The following is a 5,744-nucleotide window of genomic DNA, read 5'->3' as shown; positions in this document are numbered from 1 at the left end:
AAAAAAAAAAAAAAAAAAGTTAAAGTATGATCTAGTAGTAGCATTACATCTCTCCAGGAGAGGTCAAATCTTTGTCCTAACCCTTGGAGAACATCTGTGTACCTATCAGGGTCATCAGAACATTTTCCTAAATCAACCTTAATTTGTTTCAAATCTGCCAGAGAAAGTGGAGTGAATATTCATGCATTTCCCCTTTCACCACTCGCAGTCTCAACCAAGGGACACAAAGTAGGCTACAGTTGTTTTCTCGGGGTCCCAACAGGAATGGAAGAAAGTGTGGGAACAAACTCTTTCTTGGGATTTTCTAAAGGCATGGAGGAAGGTGCGGGAGAAGTAGATGGCAGGTTTGACCTAGATGGTGACAGCGTCTCTGTCAAGATTCCCTGGTTATTTGGGGAAGTTCTTACAGCCAGGAGAGCTGAATCTATCTGACAGGTTTTACACAGTTGGGGGTTGTCCCTGAGAAAAAAGAAAGCTTGCACGTCTAATAATTTAGACCATTTTGCCTCTTGTTTACCATAATTTTAGAATATCCTCTGGTGGTTATTGTTTATCATTGGAGAGTTGACACTGAGGCCAGGCTGGGATGCAGAAGAAAACCATACATTTTTTTTTCAGCATCTGGTGATCAAATATGTCGTAACACAGCCCAGTGGGGTGTTCTGCCAGCATAGGCAGAAAAATCAGGTACCCAGGAGCCATAGTGGTCCCACCTGATGACAGTTCTCTTGTCAAGAGAACATGTTACCTGGGTATTCTGTTAGAGAGAGAACGTCACCCACCTGTGGGAAAGAACAGACATCCAGCATCTTAATCAGTCCCACCCTCTGTGTTCCTGGGTTGTCAAAGTGTCCTCTGACCAACCCAAGAAGCCTTCCAGCCAAACAAAAGGAAGCGTCCTTCCAATGCTTGGGGGAAGTTATTACAGAAATAGCCGGGTGTTGTGGCGGGCGCCTGTAGTCCCAGCTACTTGGGAGGCTGAGGCAGAAGAATCGCCTAAGCCCAGGAGTTGAAGGTTGCTGGAGCGACTCCGCTGTACCCTACCGAGGGCGAAAAAGTGAGACTCTGTCTCTACAAAAAAAAAAACAAAAAACAAAAAAAAAACCACCCAAGTTATTACAGAGAAGAGTGGCCTCCTCTGCCTCCACACTTGTCTGTATTTAGCCACAATTACCACTGTAGTGCTTTGTACCTGCTGGCTCTCCTGTGCTTTTTACTTGCTGGCAGCACAGTGGGAGAAATCAGGTATCGGGGAGCCTGGTCCCACCTGATGCAAGTTCTGCCCCTTTCTGCGTCTGCCCCAGAGTATCAATCAAAGTGGGGATGAGCCCTGCCCTGGAGAAAACAGCTGTGTGGTGCTTGCACATTTACCTTTTATAATTTTTATAAGCTATTTCTAAATTCCCAGTAACAAAGGAAAATAGGCTTTCTAGCATGAGCAGGTCTTAAATGCTATGTTTTCTAACTTTCCTTTCTTCCCCCAAAGTTAGCAAGGCAACAATAATTAAACTTAGTAACAAATCAGGTTGAGAGATACTTTGAAACTTTTGTATTAGAATTAGTTACAACTAGTGGGAGTCTTAGAGAAATCTGGAATATTTTAAACTCTCCCATTTATATCAAATACCCAAGGTCATTTTCCTTGCCTTTCTTCATTTTTTCCTCTTAATCTTTTCAGCAAATCATAACTGTGTACATTGTGTACATTAATGCATTTATGGAGTACAATATGCTGATTTTATGTACAATTTGGAATGCTTACATCAAACTGGTTAATATAGGCTTCACCTCACTTAATTATTGTGTCATGACATTTATACTCTACTCTTAATAGATTTGACATGTACCTTTGCAATATGCACCATAGGTGAAGTCCCACTGAATACCCTCCCTCCATCCAACCTGCCCCCTTTCCTTCCCTCCTTCATCCTGGACTATAGTTGTGTTTTATCTTTCATATGAGAGTATGGGTGGTTATATATTGGTTTCATAATAGTACTGAGTACATTGGATACTTTTTCTTCCATTCTTGAGATACTTTACTAAGAAGAATATGTTCTGGCTCAGCGCCTGTGGCTCAAGTGGCTAAGGCGCCAGCCACATACACCTAAGGTGGTGGGTTTGAATCCAGCCCGGGCCGGCCAAACAACAATGATGGCTTCAACCAAAAAATGGCCAGGCGTTGTGGTGGGTGCCTGTGATCCTAGCTACTTGGGAGGCTGAGGCAGGAAACTCGCTTGAGCCCAGGAGTTGGAAGTTGCTGTGAGCTGTGAGGCCACGGCACTCTACCCAGGGGGATAGCTTGAGGCTCTATCTCAAAAAAAAAAAAGAAAAAAAAAAGAATATGTTCCAGCTTCATCCATGTAAACGTAAAAGAGGTAAAGTCTCCATCTTTTTTAAGGCTGCATAATATTCCATGGTATACATACACCATAATTTATTAATACATTATGGGTCTATGGGGACTTGAGCTTCTTCCATGACTTGGCAATTATGAATTGGGCTGCAATAAACATTCTAGTGCAAATATTTTTGTTGTAAAGTGATTTTTGGTCTTCTGGATATATACCTAGTAGAGAAATTGCAGCATCAATACTGGGATCTGATCAAACTAAAAAGCTTCTGCACAGCCAAGAACACAGTAAATAAAGCAAGCAGACAACCCTCAGAATGGGAGAAGATATTTTCAGATTATGTTTCTGACAAAGGTTTGATAACTAGAATCCAAAGAGAACTCAAACTTATTTTTTGTTTTTTTTGAGACAGAGCCTCAAGCTGTCCCCCTGGGAAGAGTGCCATGGCTTCACTGCTCATAGCAATCTCCAACTCCTGGGCTCAAGCGAGTCTCCTGCCTCAGCCTCCCAAGTAGCTGGGACCACAGGCGCCTGCCACAACGGCCAGCTATTTTTTGGTTGCAGCCATTATTGTTGTTTGGCGGGCCTGGGCTGGGGATTCGAACCCGCCACCTTAGGTGTATGTGGCTGGCGCCTTAGCCGCTTGAGCCACAGGCGCCGAGCCAGAACTCAAACTTATTAATAAGAAAAGAACAAGTGATCCCATTTCTTTGTGGACAAGAGACTTGAACAGAAGCTTCTCTGAAGACAGGTGCATGGCCTACAGACACATGAAAAAATGCTCATTGGGCTCAGTGCCTGGAGCTCAGTGCCTAGAGCTCCAGCCACATACACCGGAGCTGGCAGGTCTACTCCAGTGTATGTGTCTGGAGCCCAGGCCTGCCAAACAATGACAACTACAACCAAAAAATAGCTGGGCATTGTGTCTGGATATATCACAGTCTTATCTATTCACCTACTGTTTGGTTCCAAATTTGGGCAATTATGGATAAAGCAGCCTTGCTCATTTTTCTGCTTTCTACATTTTACTTCAATTTTGGAAGGTATTTTCACCCATATAAAACTGGCATAACTAAGTTAGCAGTAACTTTCTTTTAGTAACTTGAAGATTTCTTCCCACTATCTTCTGGCTCCTTTGCAGTTGAGAAAATAGATTCATTTGAACAATGTCCTTTTAATTTCTCTTCTGATTGATTGATTCTGTTTTCATCTATGTCTAAAAATAATAATATGAAAATTTGTATACTGAGATCTTAATTTTGGTTATATTGCTCACTTCTATTATTTGTAGTTTATTTTCAAATCTGTACTATCACTTTATAGTTTCTAGTTCCTTGAGAAATGTTTACATAGGGCGTTTATAATTCACAATTGCCAAGATGTGGAATCAACCCAAGTGCCTATCAACTCATGAATGGATTAATAAACTGTGGTATATGTATACCATGAAATACTATGCAGCCATAAAAATATGGAGACTTTACATCTTTCGTATTTACCTGGATGGAGTTGAAGGAGACTCTTCTTAGTCAAGTATCATGAAAACGTAAAAGCTAGTATTCAGGGCTGTGCCTGTAGCGCAATGGGTAGGCTGCTGGCCCCACATACCGAGGGTGGTGGGTTCAAACCCAGCCCAGCCAGCTAAAACAGCAATGAGAATTGCAACAACAACAACCACAAAAATAGCTGGGCTTGTGGTGCCTGTAGTTCCAGCTACTTGGGAGGCTGAGGCAAGAGAATCACTTAAGCCCAATGGTTGAAGGTTGCTGTGAGCTGTGACTTTGCTACTGAGGGTGACAAAGTGAGAGAGACTCTGTCTCAGAAAAAAAAAAGCTAGTATTCGGTGTATACAATGCTAACACGAAACCAATAAATAAACCACACCCAGCAGGTGATGGGGGCGTAGGAGCCTCCAGTAACCAGAGGGGCTAGACAACTGCTGGGGAGACACCAGCACTTTAGGTCTCCCTCCCCTTCCACTTCTGGCTGAATGGGGAACCCCACCTTTTCTCGGCCTGGTCAATTTCATGTAAGTTTCCTTGGTCTAAATGAAAGGGATTGTAGTGTTTCCGGCCCCATGCTGCTAAATGTAACAACTGAGTTCCTGGCCCCTTGCTGTAAAATGTAACAACTGAGTTCTGGCTGAATATAACTTTAGAGGACCCAACCCCTCCACCCCCAAATGTAACAACTGAATTCCGGTTGAATGTAACCTTAGAGGACCCAACGCCCCCCACCCCTAAATGTAACAACTGAGTTCCGGCTGAATATAACTTTAGAGGACCCAACGCCCCCCACCCCTAAATGTAACAACTGAATTCCGGCTGAATGTAACTTTAGAGGACCCACACCCGCTAAATGTAACAACTGAGTTCCGGCTAAATAACCCCATGTGACTATTCTGAGCAGGGAGCTGGGGGAGAGACAGACAGAGGGAGCAAGTGAGCTCTTTTCCCCGCACCTGGGTTCTCTCTGCCAGGAGCTTTGGCGTTTTTGTATTTTTTTTCTTTTCTGTAAATAAATCCTGTCTTACCCCTGATCTATGGTTTGTGGATTCATTCTTTGAATCACCAAGACCAAGAACCCTTGAAGAGGAAATTTCAGTATCATTTGGAGTCCTAGTGGATCTATTTCTATTGTCTGTTATTTCTGATGGTTCTGATGGCTGGCATTCAGAACCTGTCAATTTCCAGTGTCCACCCAAAAGCACTGCTTGCCAATTTTTTGGTGGGCAAATGACATCTGGAGCAAAGAATACAATAGGATCCTGGGGAGGTGGTGGGGAGAGAGAGAGAGAGATTTATTTAATGCACTGGGCAAGATCTTACATGAAATGGGAGATTTATGATCCGTTCCTGCTCCAATTGGTAAAAAAAGATTCATCACAAGCCAGGTACAGTGAGACCCCCGGTAGGCAGTGTGGGGTTGGGCGCAGCTGGGTGTGCACTACTCCCCATTCTCTGTGCCAAACATTTGCTCCCTCAGCACCCGCTCCAGCTTCTCAGCATCAGCAGCAAACTTGTAGATCCCATCGGAGAGCTTCTCCATGGCCATCTGGTCCTCACTGTGCAGCCAGCAGAAGGCTTTCTTGTCCAAGTGGATCTTTTCCAGGTCATTGGCCTGGGCCGTCTTGGCCGAGAGCACAGGTGACAGCTTGGTGCTGTCCTGAGCAACTCTCCCAGGAGCTTGGGTGAGATAGTGAGGAAGTCACAGCCATCCAGCGCCTTGATCTCCCCTGTATTGCAGAAGGAGGCACCCATAATGATGGTTTTGTAACCAAACTGCTTGTAGTAGTTATAGATTTTGGTGACACTCTTCACTCCATGGTCTTCCAGGGGCTCATTGGACTTCCTGTCTGTGTTTGCCACGTTCTTTTTTTTTTTTTTTTTT

General features: G+C 43.8%; 1 pseudogene; it reads right to left on the bottom strand.

Annotated features, from left to right (window-relative positions):
* Window positions 1-5,197: 5,197 nt before the first annotated feature.
* The window catches only part of LOC100966067, a 5,367-nt pseudogene continuing 4,820 nt past the window's right edge, over window positions 5,198-5,744 (bottom strand).

This window comes from Otolemur garnettii, unplaced genomic scaffold (assembly GCF_000181295.1).
Source record: "Otolemur garnettii isolate 467f Iridium unplaced genomic scaffold, OtoGar3 scaffold00110, whole genome shotgun sequence".
Taxonomy (NCBI): domain Eukaryota; kingdom Metazoa; phylum Chordata; class Mammalia; order Primates; family Galagidae; genus Otolemur; species Otolemur garnettii.
Note: the sequence above shows the minus strand (reverse complement) of the source record. Positions and strands in the feature narration are given on the sequence as shown.